Below are 21360 nucleotides of genomic sequence, written 5' to 3' on the forward strand. Positions count from 1 at the left end.
TCCTCAGATGCGAGGGACTGAGGAAGGCCGTGGGCAACTGCAAGAGTCTAGGCTGAGGCTGCACTTCAGTGGCTTCTCAAAGGTCCACGTGTCTGGAATCAGACCCCAACAGCCCAACTGGGTATCCGTGAGGTGCGTCTCTCTTTCTCTGCCTCTTCTTTCAGCTTGCTTCTTCAGGCCGCCCTGGCCTCTCAGTGAGGCAGGGGGTGTCCCTAACTCCCTTCTAACTTCATCAATTTCATGGAACCCGATGCTCACCACCGCAAGGTAGGAGATTCACACTTTGCTCTCATTTTTAACTAAATGCTGTACTTTTTATCTCATTAAACTGTGTCTGGGCACCCGTTAGCACTTAAAAGATGATTAGTATTGGCTATCAGTCTAAAGTCTCGGGTAAAAGGTTTCCCGGTGTCTGCCGGTCCTTGATCCCCTGCCTCCAGACGGACGGGAATGTCAGAGAGTGGCTGAGCCAATTTCCTACTTTCCTCTCTAATCTGCAGCCTCCGAGGGCAGACCGGCTGCTGCCCATGCGAGAGTCACAGATAACCCCCCGACCTCTTGTTTCACAGATCAGATTTGTTATAAAACGCCCTAGACAACGCACCACTACGGGCTCTCTTGTCCCCTCCTGACTTGAGCCAGAAGCTCTATTCTCTCACTTTATTTCTCAATAAAAGCCTGTACCTTGCTCTCCTTAAAAAATAAATAAATAAAAATAAATAAAACTGGAGCATAGGTCCAGGGAAAAAAAGACAAATACCGTATGATTTCACTTATTTGTGAAATATAAAAGCAAAGCAAAACAGAAGGAACAAAATAGCAGTAGAATCATAGACACTGAGAAGTGACTAGTGGCTACCAAGGGCGAGGGGAGTGGGCAGGATCAGGGGAGAGGGGTAAGAGGACTGTTGAAACACTGTGATGAACATTTGATAAAATAAAAAAAAGAAAGTCAAAACAAAAAAAAAAAATCTTCCCCCACCAAAAAAAAAAAAAAGTAGCATAGTTTCAATATATATTAAGCAGGGTTGACAGTAGTTCAAAAGAGAAATAGATAAATCCACAATCATTGGAGATTTTAACATCTCTTTCAATAGATAATAGAATAAGCAGACAGAAAAAAGCAAGTATACAAGAGACTCAAGCAGCACAAGTAACCAAACTGACCTAACTGATGTACATAGAACATTGCACTGAACAACTGACATGTGCATGTTGTTTTCAAGAACATATGAACAATTATCCAAATGGCCTGTGTGCTAGGCCATAAAGCAAGTTTCAAAAATTTTCAAAAGATTGAAATCATGCAAAGTTTGTTCTCTGACTACCCTGGAATCAAAGGAGAAATCAATAATAGGAAGATAACTAAAAAAAACCCCAAATGTTTGGAAATTAAGCATCACATTTTTAAATAGCTTGTATATATAAGAAAAAAATTGCAGTGAAATAAAAAATATTTTAAATGAATAATGAAAATATGACATATCAAAATGTTTGAGATGCAGGTAAAGCAGTGTTTAAAGGGAAATTCATTGCTTTAAATATGCATATTTGAGAAGAAAGATTGAAAATTACATGATCTAAGTATCCATTTTAAGAAGCTAGAAAAAGAATAGAAATTTAACTTGAAGGAAATAGAAGGAAGGTAATAATAAAGATAAGAATAGAAATCTTTGAAATAGAAAACAAATTTGTAATAAAGTCTACAATTCTAAAAGGGACTTGAAGGGCCTACCTTTGTTTTTTATTTTTTATTATTAAAGTGTCCTACCTTTGTTTCTTATTAAAGATTTGTTTTAGTTTTTCCTTCTCAATCTGTTTACCTTTTCTTTCCTTTTCTTGTCTTATTTAACTAGCTAGGAGTTGTAATATGTTGTTCAAAAGGAATGGTGAGAGAGGACATTTTTGCCTTTTTCCTGATCTTGAGGAAGAAGAATACAATTGCTCATAATTAAGTAGGTTGTTAGATGTAGGTTTTTTGTAGTTTTTTTTACCATGTTAAGAAAGTTCCTCTCTATTCCTAGTTTGCTGAGAGTTTTCATCATGAATAGGTGTTGGATTTTGTGAAATGGTTTCTTCCGCATCAGTTGATATGATCATATGATTGTTCTTTGTTAGACTACTGATGTAGTGGATTACCCTGATTTTCAAATGTTGAACCAGACTTGCCTGTCTGGAATAAATCCAACTTGATCTGGTATATAATCCTTATTATCTATTGTTGGATTCAGTTTGCTAATATTTTGTTAAGGATTTTTGCATCTATCTTCATGAAAGAAATTGGTCTTTAGTTTTCTTTCTTGTAATGTCTTTATCTAGTTTTGGTATTAAAGTAATGTTGGCCTCATAGAACAAGATAGAAAGTAAAGGTTTGTTTTTAGAAGTTCCCTTGAGAAATAGCTGATGGTGATGGTTGCACAATATTATGAATCTATTCAATACCACTAAACTGTACACTTAAAATTGGTTAAATAGTAAATTTTATGTTACATATTTTTTATTGCAATAAAAAATTTTTTTAAGCTCCATTGAGCTTTGGCTATACTAATTAGTAGTCCATATGAAACCAAGATTTAATTGAAAAACCCAGGAAGATCTGGTAGAAATGGAACAGAAAGCCAGGTAAAGACCCTGGAAACATGGATGATAAGGACTAGCTATGATTATTTATTCCCCTGCTAGGTTAAAATCTAATTGCAAAGTTTACACACACAGTTATGAATGTTACATTAACAGTGAAAGACAGTATCTTTGCCCAAAATACCCAAGACAGTAGATGATGCAGGTTTTGAGAAAGGGGTGTCTCTAAGTCTTTTTCTTCTAAACTAAGTTTGCTCTTTCTTTAACTCCTTGGCTAAGGATGGGACAGGGACGTGTGAAACACCGCTATTATTACAGGAAAAGATTCAGCATTTTACACTCGGGGAAAAGCCAAACACACCACATTAAAATCCTTTCAAGTTCTTAAAATTCAAAGGCACATTATTCTATTCAAGGTTGACAAAACACACCTTTGTAATGTGGAGACAGAGACTGCTCATCAAGTCAATGGTTTCGGCAAAATTGTGTTGGAAGTAGAAATGGAGGGAGGAATGATTTGGACTTACTTAAAAAGAACAAACACTTCAAACTGCTAACAATTATGGTCAAGCCTCATTAAGTTGAACTCTCCCAGTTTGGAATTTGTCAAAATTCAGTGCTTGTGCTGAATTTTAATTTCACTTAATATAATCTTTCTTCAAGATAAAAGGATGTTTTAAAGGCTTTCCTTTCCTGATTTCTCAAGCACCATTAAATACAAATTATATTTTTATAGGATATTCTTATTTTATAGAATATCATCTATTTTAAGACATCATTGATTATAGTGCACATTAGAATACCATTTTTAATATACAAACTGTTTCTAAGATGTATTGTAACTTCAGAAGTAGTAAATATGAAAAACCTCCATCTTAGAATTAAAGAAATTCCACAGCCCGTTACTCCTTCCCAAGCTTCAGCCTCTGATAAACCACCTGCCTGCTCCACTTCCACTTCATTTCAACACCCCTGAAATTCAGTCTATTCTCCTGTCAATCCCCTTACCCAAATCTGCTTTCATTTCTATTACCCCGTTTCTACTTCCATTATCAAAACCTTGAGTCCCCTTTCCCTGTCATCCTCCACATCCAATCAATTGCCAAGTTCTGTTCGTAGTAACCCCTAGACATGTCTTACTTCCTCCAGTTCCTTATATTCCCACTGCCCCATCCTTGCTCACACGGCCAGCCTCTCCTGGAAAACTGTAGCAACCCCCATCTGATGTCCACCTTCTCTCACTGTCATGGAAGCAGCCCTTGAAAACCTCTGCACTTCCTCAGATCTCTTCGATCGCTGCCCAAGGCCCTTAGAATGATCCTCATGACAGCATCTGAGGCTCTTTACTGTGGGAACTAGGGCTTTGCTCTCCAGCATCACCTCACATGCCTCCCTGCTCAAGAAACCCCACCTGGACTGACTTCTTTTAGTTTCTCAGGCATTCATGGAGGGCTTTACCCCCACTGTTGATAACCCCTTTCCCCTCTGTTGAGCCCAGGTATGCACATCCTTCAGGCTTCAGCTAAAAAGTTTCCTTCCTTAAGAAGGCCTTCCCTGAGCCCTCTGCTCCATGCTCCCAGAGCACAATATTCCTTCATTTTCTTAACACACATCACACTCATAATCATTTGTCCAAATCCATCTTCCCCATACATGCAATGCAAGCTATGTTCCTGCACTGAGCTTAATGCCTGGCACACAGTAATGCTCTTTAAAATTCTTATAAATGTATTAAGGAATAATTTCATTAAAGAATAAACATTCATGTATATACTACCTGAGGGGAGCATGGAGCCTGCATTCAGTTTGCTGGGTTCATACCCGACTTCCCCAGTTATAGCAAGATGACAACTTACTTACCCTTTTTTTCTGCCTCATTTCTCCCTTTATAAGAGGATACAGCACTGCTATTTACTTCTCATAACTTGGGGCAGAATTATTCTTATTATGTCCTCATAACTTATGAGGACAGAATAAATAAGTGTGTGTAAAACACTTGGGACATTGGCATATAGAAAGCATTCAACAAATACTAGTTTTTATTTTTATCTCATTTATCTGTCATAACAATTCTAGAAAGACTTATAGTCAGTAAATTGAGGGGTAAACAGAAAGGTCTCCAGAATTTGTGGGCATAGTGAGGAAAAGGTGACTATGTGGAGATGGAACTACCAAAAGTCAGCATAAAAGAAGCACAAGTTCAGCCCTCAATTGGAGTAGTCCTTCCTTCAGTGGTGGATTGGATTTAAGCTACTTCAGATAAAGCCTTGGGAATCATCCAAATGAATCAAGGTAGCAGAATGCATCTCCAGGCCCAGACTCCAAGATTAAGTGAGATAATGTACATTGAGAGCACTTAGAATATCAGAAAGTATGATATAAATGTCTGTGGTTGTGATTACAGTTATTAATAGCAGAGTAATTCTGTTTCCCAATCAGACTGACACAACGCAATTGCTTGCATTTGTCACAAGGACCTATTAGAAGGGCAGAGGAGTTAAAGAACAGGAAGGAAAAAATTAGTTATGTTTATCCAGCACAATCCAATCAAGAGAGATGCTTCATGGGGGCCAAGAGAGTAAAATTCATGGAACAAAGTTCCTCCTGACACCATGCAAATACCTTGGCTCTAATTTGTCAATGCTTATCAAGTAAATATTTTTCCTTTTATCAGTTTTGCAGGTACAAGGAAAAGGAATAATTTAGATACTAATCACTATAAAATGAATAAATGAGTATTCATTCAGTCATGGAATCCTTACAAAGTCCCTACAATAGGCAGTAGTAAATTTGTGGTAAATCCTGTCCTCATCTTACAGTCCAGAGGGGAGACAAATAAGTAATCCCACAAATAAAAACATAACTGCAGCCTGCCGTAAGGCTATATTAGAATAGAGGTTTAAGTAAACTTTTGTAACACTTTAGATGAAGCTAGGAGTTAACCAGACAATGGAATGAAGGGAAAGCTGTCAGACAGGATGTAGTAAAGAGCTTGGTGTGTTTGAGGATCTGAATGGTCAATACAGATGGAAAGGGATAGAGGGAGAGGAGGGCCATGTGAAATGTGCAGCAGGAAGCAGGCACCAGATCCCAAGGGGCCACAGAGGCCACTCAGAGGCAGTTTGAATTCATTTTGAGTACAAAATATAAATATAAGATTAGACATACTGACATTTGTGCCTTAAAAAGATCCTCCTGGTTGCTATGTAAACAGTGGATTTGAAGGGGCACTATAGCAGAAATGGAGAGACCAGGTAGAGATATTTTGCACTAATTCATTCAAGAGATAATGGTAACTTGGACACAAGTAGTGGCAATAGACAGAAGGGGACAGATTTGTGATATGTTCAGGAGATAGGATCAGGATCAGCAGACCTTAGAGATACATTGGATGTGGGGGAGGAGCATAAAGGAACAATTCCAGAATTCTAGCTGGTGCAACTAGGTTGAAGAGGTACCTTCCATTCACTAAAACGAGCAAGGATGAAGGAGAAATAGATTAGATGTGACTCTGGATGAGCATTTAGAAATTATGGAGTGAACAAGAATTCTGTTTGAGTCTGTTAAGTTTGAGAAGCATGTGAGATTTCCGAAAGGAAATGTCAAGTGGCCATTTGCACATACAGCAGTGAAGCTTAGTGGAGGTTCGGACTGCCTCACAACATTTGATGGTCACGCATGTATAAAACCAAACAATCCTTTGGATCAGAGAGGTGACCTACAGAGAAATGTAGAAAGAGGCAAAGAAAACCACCAGTCTCTTATGAACTATTCTCAAGAGCCATATTCTTAAAAGTCATAAACTCTGTGGTGTTTAATTAAATCAGATTTCTAAACTGGAACAACTTGATAATTATTTCTGTCTCCATGATCAGTCCAGTGAGGCAGCTAGCCAAAGCACACAGCAGACCATTCAGCCTGTGACAACTCCATTCTTTCATTTTTCTTTCATTTTTTATTAATGTATTATTAATATACACTCTTATGAAGGTTTCACATGGAAAAACAATGTGGTTACTACATTTACCCATATTATCAAGTCCCCCCCGCCATGCCCCATTGCAGTCACTGTCCATCAGGGTAGTAAGATGCCTCAGGTTCACTATTTGCCTTCTCTGTGCTACACTGTTCTCCCCGTGTTCTCCCTCACAATGTGTACTAAACAAATACCCCTCAATCCCCTTCTCCCTCCCTCCCCATCCGTCCTCCCACACCCCTCCCCTTCGGTAACCACTAGTTCCTTCCTGGAGTCTGTGAGCCTGCTGCTGTTTTGTTCCTTCAGTTTTGCTTCATTGTTATACTCCATAAATAAGGGAAATCATTTAGCACTTGTCTTTCTCCACCTGGCTTATTTCACTGAGCATAATGTCCTCCAGCCCCATCCACGTTGTTGCAAATGGTAGGATTTGTTTCTTTCTTGTGGCTGAATAGTATTCCATTGTGTATATGTACCACCTCTTCTTTATCCATTCATGTACTGATGGACACTTAGGTTGCTTGCATATCTTGGCTATTGTAAAAAGTGCTGTGATAAATATAGGGGTGCATATGTCTTTTTGAATTTGAGAGGTTGTATTATCTGGGTAAATTCCAAGGAGTGGGATTCCCAGGTCAAATGTTATTTCTATTTTTAGTTTTTTGAGGAATCTCCATATTGCTTTGCACAGTGGTTGAACTAGCTTATATTTGCACCAGCAGTGTAGGAGAGTTCCCCTTTCTCCGCATCCTTGCCAGCATTTGTTGTTCTTAGTCTTTTCGATGCTGGCCATCCTTCCTGATGTGAGATGATATTTCATTGTGGTTTTAATTTGCATTTCCCTGATGATTAGTGATGTGGAGCATCTTTTCATGTGTCTGTTGGCCATCTGAATTTCTTCTCTGGAGAACTGTCTCTTCATATCCTCTGCCCATTTGTTAATTGGGTTATTTGCTTTTTGAGTGTTGAGGTGTGTAAGTTCTTTATATATTTTGGATGTTAATCCCTTGTCAGATATGTCATTTACAAATATATTCTCCCACACTCTAGGATGCCTTTTTGTTCTGTTGATGGTGTCCTTTGCATTTAGAAACTTTTTAGTTTGGTGTACTCCATGAGTTCCTTTTTGCTTTTGTTTCCCTTGCTCGAGTAGATGCATTCAGGAAGAATTTGTTCATGCTTATATTCAGGAGATTTTTGCGTATATTGTCTTCTAAGAGTTTTATGGTTTCATGACTTACATTTGGATCTTTGATCCACTTCGAGGTTACTTTTCTGTACAGGTTAAACCATAATCCAGTTTGATTCTCTTGCATGTAACTGTCCAGTTTTGCCAACACCAGTTGTTGAAGAGGCTGTCATTTCCCTATTGTATGTCCATGGCTCCTTTATCTTGTATTAATTGACCATATATGGTTGGGTTTATATCAGGGCTCCCTAGTCTGTTCCATTGGTCTATGGGTCTGTTCTTGTGCCACTACCAAATTGTCTTGATTACTGTGGCTTTGTAGTAGAGCTTGAAGTTGGGAAGCATAATCCTCCCAGCTTTATTTTTCTTTCTCAGGATTGCTTTGGCTATTTGGGGTCTTTTGTGCTTCCATATGAATTTTAGAATGATTTTCTCTAGTTCATTGAAGAATGCTGTTGATATTTTGATAGGAATTGCATTGAATTTGTAGATTGCTTTAGGCAGGATGGCCATTTTGACAATATTAATTCTTCCTATCCATGAGTATGGGATGTGTTTCCATTTATTGGTATCTTCTTTAATTTCTCTCATGAGTGTCCTGTAGTTTTCAGAGTATAGGTCTTTCACTTGCTTGGTTAGGTTTATTCCTAGGCATTTTATTCTTTTTGATGCAACTGTGAATGGAATTGTTTTCCTGATCTCTCTCTCTGCTAGTTCATTGTTAGTTTATAGAAATGCCACATATTTCTGCATATTAATTTGTATTCTGCCACTTTGCTGAATTTAGATATTAGATCTATGAGTGGATTCCTTAGGGCTTTTATGTACAATACCAGGTCATGTACAAACAGCAACAGTTTAACTTCTTATTGCCAATCTGGATGCCTTGTATTTCTTTGTGTTGTCTGATTGCCATGGCTAGGACCTCTAGTACTATGTTGAATAACAGTGGAGAGAGTGGGCATCCCTGTCTTGTTCCCAATCTTAAAGGAAAAGCTTTCAGTTTCTCACTGTTAAGTATGATGTTGGCTGTGGGCTTGTCATATATGGCCTTTATTATGTTGAGGTACTTGCCCTCTATAACCATTTTGTTGAGAGTTTTTATCATGAATGGATGTTGAATTTTGTCGAAAGCTTTTTCTGCATCTGTGGAGATGATGATGTGGTTTTTGTCCTTCTTTTTGTAGATGTGGTGGATGATGTTGATGGATTTTCAAATGTTGTACCATCCTTGCATTCCTGGAATAAATCTTACTTGATCATGATGGATGATCTTTTGACATATTTCTTAATTTGGTTTACTAATATTTTGTTGAGTATTTTTGCATCTATCTTCATCAGGGATATTGGTCTGTAATATTCTTTTTTTTGTGGGGTCTTTGCCTGGTTTTAGTATTAGAGTGATGCTGGCCTCATAGAATGAGTTTGGAAGTATTCCTTCTTCTTCTACTCATTGTAAAACTTGAAGGAGGATGGGTATTAGGTCTTCACTAAATGTCTGATAAAATTCAGCAGAGAATCCATCTGGTCCAGGAGTTTTGTTCTTAGGTAGGTTTTTTACTACCAGTTCAATTTAATTGCTGGTAATTGGTCTGTCAGATTTTCTGTTTCTTTCTGGGTCAGCCTTGGAAGGTTGTATTTTTCTAGAAAGTTGTCTATTTCTCCTAGGTTATCCAGTTTGTTCGCATTTAATTTTTCATAGTATTCTCTAATAATTCTTTGTATTTTGTGGTGTCCATAATGATTTTTTCTTTCTCATTTCTGATTCTGTTTATGTAAGTAGACTCTCTTTTTTTCTTTATAAGTCTGGCTAGGGGTTTATCTGTTTTGTTAATTTTCTTGAAGAAGCAGTTCTTGCTTTCATTGATTCTTTCTATTTCATTCTTCTTGGTTTTATTTATTTCTGCTCTAATCTTTATTATGTCTCTCCTTCTACTGACTTTTGGCCTCATTTGTTCTTCTTTTTCTAGTTTCGCTAACTGTGAGTTTAGACTGCTCATTGGGATTGTTCTTCTTTCCTGAGGTAGGCCTGCATTGCAGTATACTTTCCTCTTAGCACGGCCTTGGCTGTGTCCCACAGGTTTTGCAGTGTTGAATTATTGTTGTCATTTGTCTCCATATATTGCTTGAGCTATGTTTTTATATGGTCATTGATCCATTAGTTATTTAGCAGCATGTTGTGAAACCTCCATGTGTTTGTGGGATTTTCATTTTCTTTGCATAATTCATTTCTAGTTTCATACCTTTGTGGTCTGAGAAACTGGTTGGTACAATTTCAATCTTTTTTAAGTTGCTGAGGCTCTTTTTGTGGCCTAGTATATGATCTATTCTTGAAAATGTCCCATGTGCACTTGAGAAGAATGTGTATCCTGCTGCTTTCAGGTGTAGAGCTCTGTAGATATCTGTTAGGTCCATCTGTTCTAATGTGTTGTTCAGTGCCTCTGTCTCCTTACTTACTTTTCTGTCTGGTTGATCTGTCCTACAGAGTGAGTGGAGTGTTGAAGTCTCCTAGAATGAATGCACTGCATTCTATTTCCCCACTGCATTCTATTTCCCCTTTTAATTCTGTTAGTATTTGTTTCACATATGTAGGTGCTCCTGTGTTGGACGCATAGATATTTATAATGGTTATATCTTCTTGTTGGATTGACTCCTTTATCATAATGTAAAGCCCTTCTTTCTCTCTTGTGACTTTCTTTGTTTGGAAGTCTATTAGTCTGATACAAGTACTGCAACTCCAGCTTTTTTCTCCCTTCTCTTGTAGGTAGCATATATATGGGTCTTGTTTTTTATCCATTCAGTTACTCTATGTCTTTTGATTGATGCATTAAGCTCATTTACATTTATCATGATTATCGATAGGTATGTACTTATTGCCATTGCAGGCTTTGGATTAGTGGTTACCAAAGGTTCAAGGTTAACTTCTAACTCACTTAATATGCTATTACAGACACAATCTAAAGTTTTTTTTCCTCCTCCTTTTTCTTCCTCCTTCATTTTTTATATATTAGGTATCACATTCTGTACTCTTTGTCTATCCCTTGATTGACTTTGGGGATACTTAATTTAATTTTGCAATTGCTAAGTAATTAGCTGCTGTACTTTCTTTACTGTGGTTTTATTACCTGTGGTGAGTGACAGCTATTAAACCTTAGGAACACTTCCATCCATAGCAGTCCCTCCAAAATACACTGTAGAAATGGTTTGTGGGATGTAAATTCTCTCAACTTTTGCTTATCTGGAAATTATTTAATCCCTCATTCAAATTTAAATGATAATCTTGCCAGATAAAATAATCTTGGTTTGAGGACTTTCTGCTTCACTGCATTAAATATATCTTGCCACTCCTTCTGGCCTGTAAGGTTTCTGCTGAGAATTCTGATGATAGCCTGAATGGCTTTCTTTTGTATGGATCTTATTTCTCTCTCTGGCTCGTTTTAATAGTCTGTCCTTATCCTTGATCTTTGCCATTTTAATTACTATATGTCTTGGTGTTGTCCTCCTTGGGTCCCTCATGTTGGGAGATCTGTGAATCCCCATGGCCTGAGAGACTATCTCCTTTCCCAGATTGGGGTAGTTTTCAGCAATTACCTCCTCACATACACTTTCTATCCCTTTTTCTCTCCCTTCTTCTGGTACCCCTATAATGTGAATATTGCTCCATTTGGATTGGTCACACAGTTCTCAATATTCTTTCATTCTTAGAGATCCATTTTTCTCTCTGTGCCTCAGCTTCTTTGTATTCCTCTTCTCTAACTTGTTTTTCATTTATTGTCTCCACCGTATCTAATCTGCTCTTAATACCCTCCATTGTGCTCTTCAACAATCGGACTTCCAACCAGAATTCATTCCTGAGTTCTTGAATATTTTTCTGTACCTCCATGAGCATGTTAATGATTTTTATTTTGAACTCCCTTTTAGGAAGATTCATGATGTCAATTTCATTTGAATCTTTCTCAGATGTATATTCATAATTTTACTCTGAACCAGGTTCCTTTGGCATTTCATATTTGTATATGGCGCCCTCTAGTGTCCAGAAGCTCTACTCTCTGGAGCTGCTCAGCCCCTGAAGCAATGTCAGCGTTCACAGGGTAGTGGTATTGGTGCCTGCGGGGACGAAAGAGTTGTTTCCTGCTTCCTGGCTGCTATGACTGTCTCCACTGCCTGAACCAGTGGGCTGAGCACACAGGTATAAGTGTCTATGCTTTGCATTTGTAGCTGCTGTAGACAGGTCTTCCCTCTGGCTGGCATAACACCAGGGTAGGATTTGCCAGTTTGTGAGCCAGGTGGGGCTGGCCGGGAGAAAGTCACAGTAGGCTGCGTATCACAGAGGGGGTCCTTGGAGCTGTGTAGCCAGCCAGGGAGCTGGAGCACCTGAAGATCATGAAAGCTCCCAACCTGCTGGGCAGAGTGCACCCGGACAATTTGTCTACCTGTCCTTTCTCCTGAACAGTAATCTCTCTGTAATTCTTGCCCCTTTAGCAGTCCTCTTGCTAAAGGCTTCCCTGTTAGGAAGTCTCTCAGACTGCCAGCCTTTCTTTTGTCCCAAAGCAGCCAGATATGGATCGGTGCTTTCCACAAGCAGTTGGAATCTCAGTCTCTCCAAGAATTATGCTTGTCTTAGCTTTCCAACCCCCTAATCATGAGAGTATCATGAAAGCACCATGAAATGTAGGTTTGTGCTCCCAGAGCAGATCTCCTGAGTTAGGTATTCAGCAGTCCCTAGGCCTCCACTCCCTCCCCGATCCGTTTCTCTTCCTCCTGCCAGTGAGCTGGGGTGGGGGAAGGGCTTGGGTCCCACCAGACCACAAGGTGAGCTGGGTGGGGGAATTGCTTGGGTCCCACCAGGCCACAAGGTGAGCTGGGGTAGGGGGAAGGGCTTGGGTCCCACCAAGCCATGAGGTGAGCTGGGGTGGGGAAAGTGCTTGGGTCCCACCAGGCCACAGCTTTGGTACGTCTGCTCTTTTCTCCAGGTGTATGCAGTCTAGTGTAGTCCTCATTCCTGTTGCTCTTTCAGGATTCGTTGTAGTAATTATATTTTCGTATTATATGTGGTTTTAGGAGGAAGCCTCTGTCTCACTTCTCACACCACCATCTTAATCCTCTCCTCGCTAATCAACAACTCTATTGTAAAGCGCAGCAAGTAGTATTATTCCCATTTCACAGAGGAAAAAGTGAGACTATGAAAGTTTAAGTGATTTGGTTAAAATGACAGAATCAGTTGTGTGACAGACAGAAATGAGACTAAATTCAAGGTGTGCAACTGCAGTTAAGAACTCGTTCTATCCTTCAAGAATAGCTCCCTACAGTCATCACAAGCTTACAAAGAAATACAGAAATTACTGTGAAGAAATACAGAAGTAGTGGGAAGATATCAGAACAAAGAAAACCATTAGGGAAAATTAAATTATAAACCTGTGAGAAGAAGAGATCATCATGACTTCAGGAAGGTAATGAAAGGTGTCTGGTGTGTGGACAATGAAGGATAAGGAGGAAGTAGGATATGTGAAAGGGAGAGGGAAACATCTCAGATTTAAGGATATTATGAAACAAGATGCAGAACATACCAGGGTGTGGAAAAGAGCTGATAACAAAATGGCTTCACTGCACACGTCAGCCCTCATAGACATGTGGCGGCTCAATGCTGGGGATTAACAAGACCTGCAAAGGGCAGGAACGCCATGGCTATCTTTCCCAAACTAGAGAGTCTGTAGGATTGACTAGCAAAAATATATTATTTCTGCCTGGAAGGCCAGGCTGAAATGTTAAATTTAGTTTAGTAGACAACAAGGAGCCTTTACAGACTATTGAAGAAGGAGGAGTATCATGACATCTTAGGAAAATCGGTAATGCTGGGTGTGGTGCTGTGCTGCATAAATAAAGAAGGAAAGGACTGTAAGCCTGGAGGGAATCTAGGAAGCCATTAGCTTGATGCAAATCAGGGAATTTTCAAACTTTCCTTTTCTAAAAATGTAATCTTATGCAAAATCCCAATGTATAAAGCAAGGAAAAAGGTGTTCTTTTTATTAGGACAATTTATTTTATAGTTTTAAATGTGTAATATATGCTTATAATAAAGTCCACCAAAAGATGGAGGCTGATAAAATAAATGGAGAACATTTAACTCTAGGAATATGGAAGAGAGTTGCATCTTGTATTAGCTTTAGATCCAAACATTAAACTTATTTCTGAATTTTATTTTGGTTTTACAATGACAAGAAAATCCTGTTACACATTTATTCACATACATTGGTACTTGCATGTAGTAATTTTGGTTTGTTTGTTCAGTATTTTACAATTTGCCTGCAATCACAGGGTACTCTTCAATTAAATTCATCCAGAAGGTAAGCATAGTAGGAAGTACTTTCCTTAACAAAAGTACAAATAGCATGAAGCCCCCAACGCAAACACAGTGCATAGCCACCTATAGGGCAAGATTATCAGGATCAGCCATGGTATAGGCTATTTGCTACAGCAGAGTCACTGTGGTTTGAGGGGAACAAGCACACGAAAGCAGCTCTCGAGTTTGGCCAGGCATTGAATCAAGCATACTGTGAGCAGAGACGTGCACAGTCTAGAAGTCAAAAAAGAGCAGCGTGTGGTTTCAACCTCCCCAGTATGAAAGATGTTAGGCTTTGCATTTGTGTTTGAATCTGCTGGCATCACAATTCTTTATTTTAATTGGATTGCCCCCAAGAAGAGAAACTGAGGGCTGGGCGGGGAGGTGCCCTGCTGAGATTTTTCTCTAACCATTGAGAAGTCTCTTTAATTTATTTACTCCTAGGCTTGGATTAGCACAGATCATTTACAAATTAAGTGAGCATATTTCACTTTGTAATATAAACATATTCCATATTAAGTGCCTGATGGTTGAAGGAACTTAAATAGGGAATTTTAAAAGAGCTAATAATTCCCTTCCCTAGACTAATGAAGGTGCTGTAGGTCATCTATGTTCTAGATATTTCAGGACCATAAGAAGCAAAGAGACTGGGGAATAAGGTATCACTTACATTTAAACGTATTTAGGGTCTGGCTTTCAATATTGTCAGTTAACTTGTTTCCTGTCTTAGGAAACAAATCTTTAGGAGTAGAAAAAACTATTTACACTTACAGGGATCCGAAAATGATACTACATTTTTTTAAAGTTACAGAATTAAAAATCTAGTTTTCCTTGAGTTTACATTGTAATCTTTTATGCAAATTAAGAATAATTCTCTCACTTTTCTTTGATTAATATTTGGTTAGCATGTGTTAGAGGAACTAAATTAAATTAAACAGCACCATTTACAAACTTGTATAATAAAATACCCTTAAACATTTACAAATGCATTTATAGAGTTAAAGAGTCAATTTTATTTCAAATATTTTAAATGTCTGCAGAGCAAATTTATAACCTAATGAGCAAAACCTTTCCCAAGTATTTAAATACTTCTTATAAATCTAATGCATTAAATGCATAAATATGGCTAATTAAATTCTCTTGAATATTCCAATTACTTGGAATAAAGAAAAGTGTTAATATGACAGAAATGGGGACATTGGACAGAGAAGGTGGTATGATAGAGGCATGCTGATATGAGGACTTAAAGATGGGCCTTAAGAAACTGGTACTAAGAGGTCTGGAACAGAAGTTCTCTGTAGTCAGAATCACATGAGCCCTTTAACATACATGGGTTAAAACCCCACCCAACCTACCCAATCTCATCTGCTCTGAATATCTGGAAAAGGCTCCCTGATCCTGATGTTTTCTGACTCCCCAGATATCCCACTCTCCCACCTGGACCCTCATCTTACACCGTCTACTTGTGAACAGCTGGCTGGAGTGCAGAGAAAGGCTGCTTCAAGAAAAGTAGATTTGACAGCAATCGGTTAGATGGTGTTTCCCTTATAAACAACTCCCAAAGAACAGACGTTTACTGAGTGTGGCACCAACTTGGGAGAGGGCCCATCAGGTGGGGACAGAAAGAAGGGAAGCCCTAAAAACAAATAATAGAATTCTGTATCTAACTATGTCTCAGATAAAATAACAAAATCATAAAATATTCTTTGTACTTAGCATACATGAGAAACCAAGGGCTGGATTTCTACTCCTTTCTTCCCCCAGATATTTATTTACTTATTAATTTGTTCATTTATTTATTATCAAATTTCTTAGAATAGAATCTAGTACTGAAAATCTATACTTGAATTCTGAGAAGGTGGGAAGGTTATAACTAATAGCCTAACATATAGAGGTTCATTTCAAGATTAGAGTAGAGACTTTTTAAAGGGATCTCTGCTCTAAATGATATAAAAAATTTGAATCTTCTTTTTTCTTTTTTTAAAACAGGAGTTGCTGTATGCCCAGCACTGAGTGAGGTTGTAGGAAAAATTCAGGCAATGTTCTACCCCTCCAGACTATACAATTTAGTTGAGGTAATAAGACTAATATAACCACACAAAATAAGAACAGTATAGGCTACATACGTCAAATGCCAGGTAGAGTATAACACTTTGTAGATAGAGTAGGAGATGGGAGAGGGAAGGTTTCTGGAGATGGTTGGAGAAGGCAGGTTGGGCTTTCCAGAGGTGAAAAGCAACTGAGTCTCACAGAATGGATAGACCCTGTATACCAACCCAGATGTGCAGAGGCCTGTGGGTAATTGAAGGAAAGGCCTATTAGAGAAATACTAAAAATCATATGTAAACTGACCACATTTTCCATAAAAATGTTAGGACACATGGTCTAACAACAGGAAACACCAAGAAAGAATATTTTTCATTGGGACTGTCCCAGAAAATCTAGAACATATGCTCACTCTATTTAGACACCAAGAAAATCCTAGCTGTAAGAGAGAGCTGAACTGACTGACCAACCTTAGGTATGCAGACAAAGCCACTGCCATCCAAGGAGCTGCCAGTCTGTTTCCCCACAGGCATCAGAGTTTTTATTCTTTATTAAGGTTTCTGTGGATCTTTTCAGAGAAAATGTCACTACCTGAACAGTAAAAGAAAAGTTGGAGAATTTATTTACATATTTCTTAAGTTACTTTCTTTAATATTCTCTCAATTGCCTCAAATAAGTTTTGTCCTAGGCAGGATATAAATAATAAATGCAAAAATGTTTCTCCCACCCGGGGTAATAAAATAAAATCCAATTTAATGTTTCCTCCTCTTTAAGAAAAAGAGAATATTCATACCCTGTGAAGTTTCCAGCCTTGTGACTAATTCATACTGAAAAATATTTTTTAAGCTACCAAGATTATTATGTAATTTTGCCCTTTACTTCTCTGATGTTTCACTATTTTTCTCATTAATAGCTTGCTCTCTGAAATAAAATACAAGCCAGAAGCTTTCTTATCCAGTTTTGTAATTTAAAAATCTCAGCAGTTATTTGAAAAGGAACATTTTTAAGGACTCTAACTCAAGTCTTGGCACATGTTAACATCCTCTGTTTCACATTTTGACCCATCCCAAGGCTCAGAGATCACTTGCCAACTTATGCTCAATATTATCAAGGAAATGCACATTTTCTTCTTTTTATGGTCAGTGAATACATCAGCCAAAGTGATGTGGTCATCATTGCTGAAGGCCAACAACAAGCCATACATATGAACATTTCCTTTGCTTCTAAAGCAAAATCTTAAGTGCATACATATATTTCTGTTAGAACCAAAAAGACATGTCTTCAATGAGATTCCCTGGGCACTAGAATTCTTTTCCCAAAAAATCTTCAATTATTATTTAAGGCCTCAAAAATCTTGGGTATTTAAAGACAGAGCCTAACTTTCCTTTGAGTTGTTAAGAAAAAAAAGCACACAATACAAATGGAATGTTTTCCAATCATTAAAATTAAAAATTGTATTCAACTTCAAAAAGGAATGAGATTTTGATATATGCTACATCATAGATGAACCCTGAAGATGTGCCAAGTGAAACAGGGTAAACAGGGAGAGACAAATACTGTATAAGTCTGCTTACATAATGAGCTACCTAATAAAGGAGGGATAATGTTGGTAAAGATAAACAAGGACATTGCAAATTGGGAATAGCAACAGCACAGCCACAGGGATTGGAATGAATTGTGTACCATAAGCCTTGTATGAGAACTTTACAGGAATCAAGTAGTACAGTGACTGTCCCATAGGTGATTATTCACAGATGACTTGGGAGAATTCAGAGGAAGTCAAAGAACTTACAATTTCATGAAGAACATCAAAAAATATATTTCCAAAGTTGTACAAATTTTAATTTTGCTAGTCATAGAAATGGGAATCACCACAATTGTGGGGATCCAGTTGACCAAAAGCTGATCTTCGAATAGTTAAGAAGTCAAGTATTTCCCTTATTAAAATGTAATCAACAGAAGGTCTCAAAGTTGTCATGGTATACTCACTGTCGACTCTGAACTAGATCCTGGGTAGCTGATTATAGCTAAGTCTGGACACTTAGGCAAAGAGGGGAGAGAGCAAGACTCTATCAGAACAGAAAGTCTGCTCTGCATAGTGCACATGTCACCATGCTCCAGGCACTCTTCTCAGGGCTCTGAGAGCTCACTCACTTCATCTTCATGATCTGCGAGCTGGATGGTGGTGCCATTACTGCCAAAGCCCAGGACCTTGATCACCAGGCTATACCAGGTTTTTACTGCTTTTCCAGTGGTTATACAAAATACTATCTGTTCTTGGAACAGAGGAGCAATGAGTTGTATATATGAATGCAATATAACAAACATTTTCTAACTGTGACCTATCCAGCCTCAAGAATCTGTTTTATTTTTTATTATTTATTTATTTATTTATTTATTTTTTAGATAATTATTTTTTATTGAAGGGTAGTTGACACACAGTATTACATTAGTTTCAGGTGTACAACACAGTAATTCAACATTTATATACATGATAATTCTAGGTACCAGCTATCACCATACCAAGTTGTTACCATATTTTGACTATATTCCTTATGGAATCTGTTTTATTTTTAATGAATTTAAAATAAATTCAGTGAATTTACATACAGCCTGCCACATGCCATGAAGGATTTGCAACCAAAAGAATAAAGTTTATAGGAAATGGATTGTGAATTAGGTGGACTCTATGTATGGCCCCATAAAAATGTTCTGAATTCTGAAAATTATTTAAAATGATGTACAGAGAAGTAATTAAACTGGACAAAGTTTATTTCCCAGACTCTGGTTGTTTAGAGCTCTAGAAACTTAGAACTTAAGACTCTAGTGAGCCCTTCTTGGGAATCATAACATATGCTCATCTGAGAACACAGCAGGCATCAATTCATTACCCAGTCTGTTCCCTGAAAGATATTGAGTGACTTTGTAATATCAGGCATCAAAGAATAAATATTCATTTTCTGACACTTTGAGGAGAAGATAAATTTTGGATGTCAGTTGAATTTCATTATAATTAAATGAAAATTTTTTCATTCCTGTCAACATGTTCAATAAAGAAGCTACAAAACATACAAACACACTGGAAAAGGACACTAAAAGCAGCAAATATTGCATCATCCCCTGCAATGCCAACTCCATTTACAGAACACGACCAAATCTTTGCCAGGGGGTGGGACATGCCAAGGTAGACACACAGTCTTCAGAAGCATTCCCTGCCCAGGTCAGTATGAGGGACCTTTTTAAAGCACTACAAGCCAAGGAGAGCCACCTTGGCAGAAATCAACCTTTTGACATCTTGATCTTGGACTTCCAGTCTCCAGAATTGTGAGAAGATAAAACTCTAGCAGACTTATGCACTGTAATCTGCCACTAGACTGTAAGTGTGGTGAGGGCTGACCTGTATCTGGGTATCTTCTCTATCCTTGTATCCCCAGTACGTATCCTGGGCTTGCTGCATAGTAGATGCTTAGTAAATTTTGTCAAATGAGTACCTCACTTCAGCTGGACCAGCGGAAGGACCAAGAACTAGAGTACAGTGATATAACCATTACCAAAAATGATCAAAAGGAACTTTCTCCCTTCATCAAAAAATAACTCTATATTCAGACTTTTTGAATGATGCTCATCCACTGTGAAAAATAGCAGTATAAAGAAGGAAAAAATAATCACTTAAAACCCAGCCACTTAGAGATGACCACTGTAAAATTGGACACTTTGTAGTCTTTTTTTATATGCATATACATACTTCAGAATAGTAAAATAATACTGTATCATTACCATATGTCATATTGTCCCCAAACTGTTAAAAATTTTTCATAAACATTTTAAATACCTATAACGTGTGTAATAGTGCACAATTCATAACTGAAATTCTGGCAGTAGACACTCAGGTGTTTCTAATTTGTTCTATCATAATTAACTCTATAATGAATATCTTTGTGTGAAAAAGCTTTCATCCACTCTTCTGAATTCTTTAAAGGATAACATCCTAGCATTGTAATTATTGATTCAAAACGCATGGCCATTTGAATTAACTGTTAAGGCTTTTGATACACATTCTTCTATTGCTATCTTAAAAAATAAGCCTATTTATACCCTCAGAAGCAGTCCATGAGATTTCCTATCACACTTTACCTTTAACTATGATTTTTACAAATCTTGTTCATTTGATAAGATAAAATGCCACCTGAGGGTCATTTTAATTTTCATCCTTTGAATATTAATGAAACTTTCCACTTTTCTCTAAGAATTAGCCATTTATAATTCTGCCTTTTAAATTACCTGTGTGTGTCTTTTGAAAGGGGCTTTTCTGAATGTTTTTTAGGAAGTGGTTTTCTAGTCAGGCCACTACTGCAGTGTTGCCTGTTCCTTAACAGAGGCCTCTACTTCTATGTCAACTAGACCACAAACCCCAGAGCTGTCTCATAATCTTTTCACAAGCTGCTACACTGTAGTGAAGTCTTCACGGTTCTGAATAGACAGAGAAACCTGTCCCAATTATTCGCCTCCTACTAACATTTTGATATATCATATATGGATGTAATTTAGCTATCTAAGTCTGAAATCAGTTTTCTTTGTGGAATAAAAAGAAAGTTCTCATTTTAAAAAAATGGAACTTTTGTGAGGACGGCAGATAACTCTCTACTTCCAATATAATTTTGGCATAAATGAGCCTATTTCTCAGCTGTATTTATTAAATTCAGGACACAGAGGCACGTTTTCTAAACGATTTGTTCTTAAATTAATATCCATAGTGAAACAAAATCTTGTGCCTTTAATAAACCCTAGAGGTCTCCTGATCCAATTCTCATATGTTCAGATTAGGAAAACTTCTAGTGTTTGTTAAAGTGGTAGTTAGTAGCAGAGCTCAGTTTTAGAGGGAGAAATAGACTACAACTGTTGAAATTTGCAGGGACTTGGTGATACTGAACAGGTCAGGGGAGCCAGTCAAGGAGAGTGAAATAAAGACTATGCAACTCTGAATCCTTCATATGCTTCCCTTCCACATCCTCTCTTGGCTAGTGGGGACCCACCCGTGCTCTCGGTCTCACAGCCACAGTGGGAGAGGTGTCCTGTGCCTGCCAAGAGTACCCTGCCCCTGCCTTCCTCCTCTTCCCTCACACCCCCACACATCATCTGTCTCTGCCCTCTGTGTTGTCAACCTCCCCTCTCCATCTGTTCCTCAAACTAAAAATACATACAACTTTCCTTTTCCTAAAGAAAGTTTCA

Source organism: Manis javanica, chromosome 9, assembly GCF_040802235.1.
Source record: "Manis javanica isolate MJ-LG chromosome 9, MJ_LKY, whole genome shotgun sequence".
NCBI lineage: Eukaryota > Metazoa > Chordata > Mammalia > Pholidota > Manidae > Manis > Manis javanica.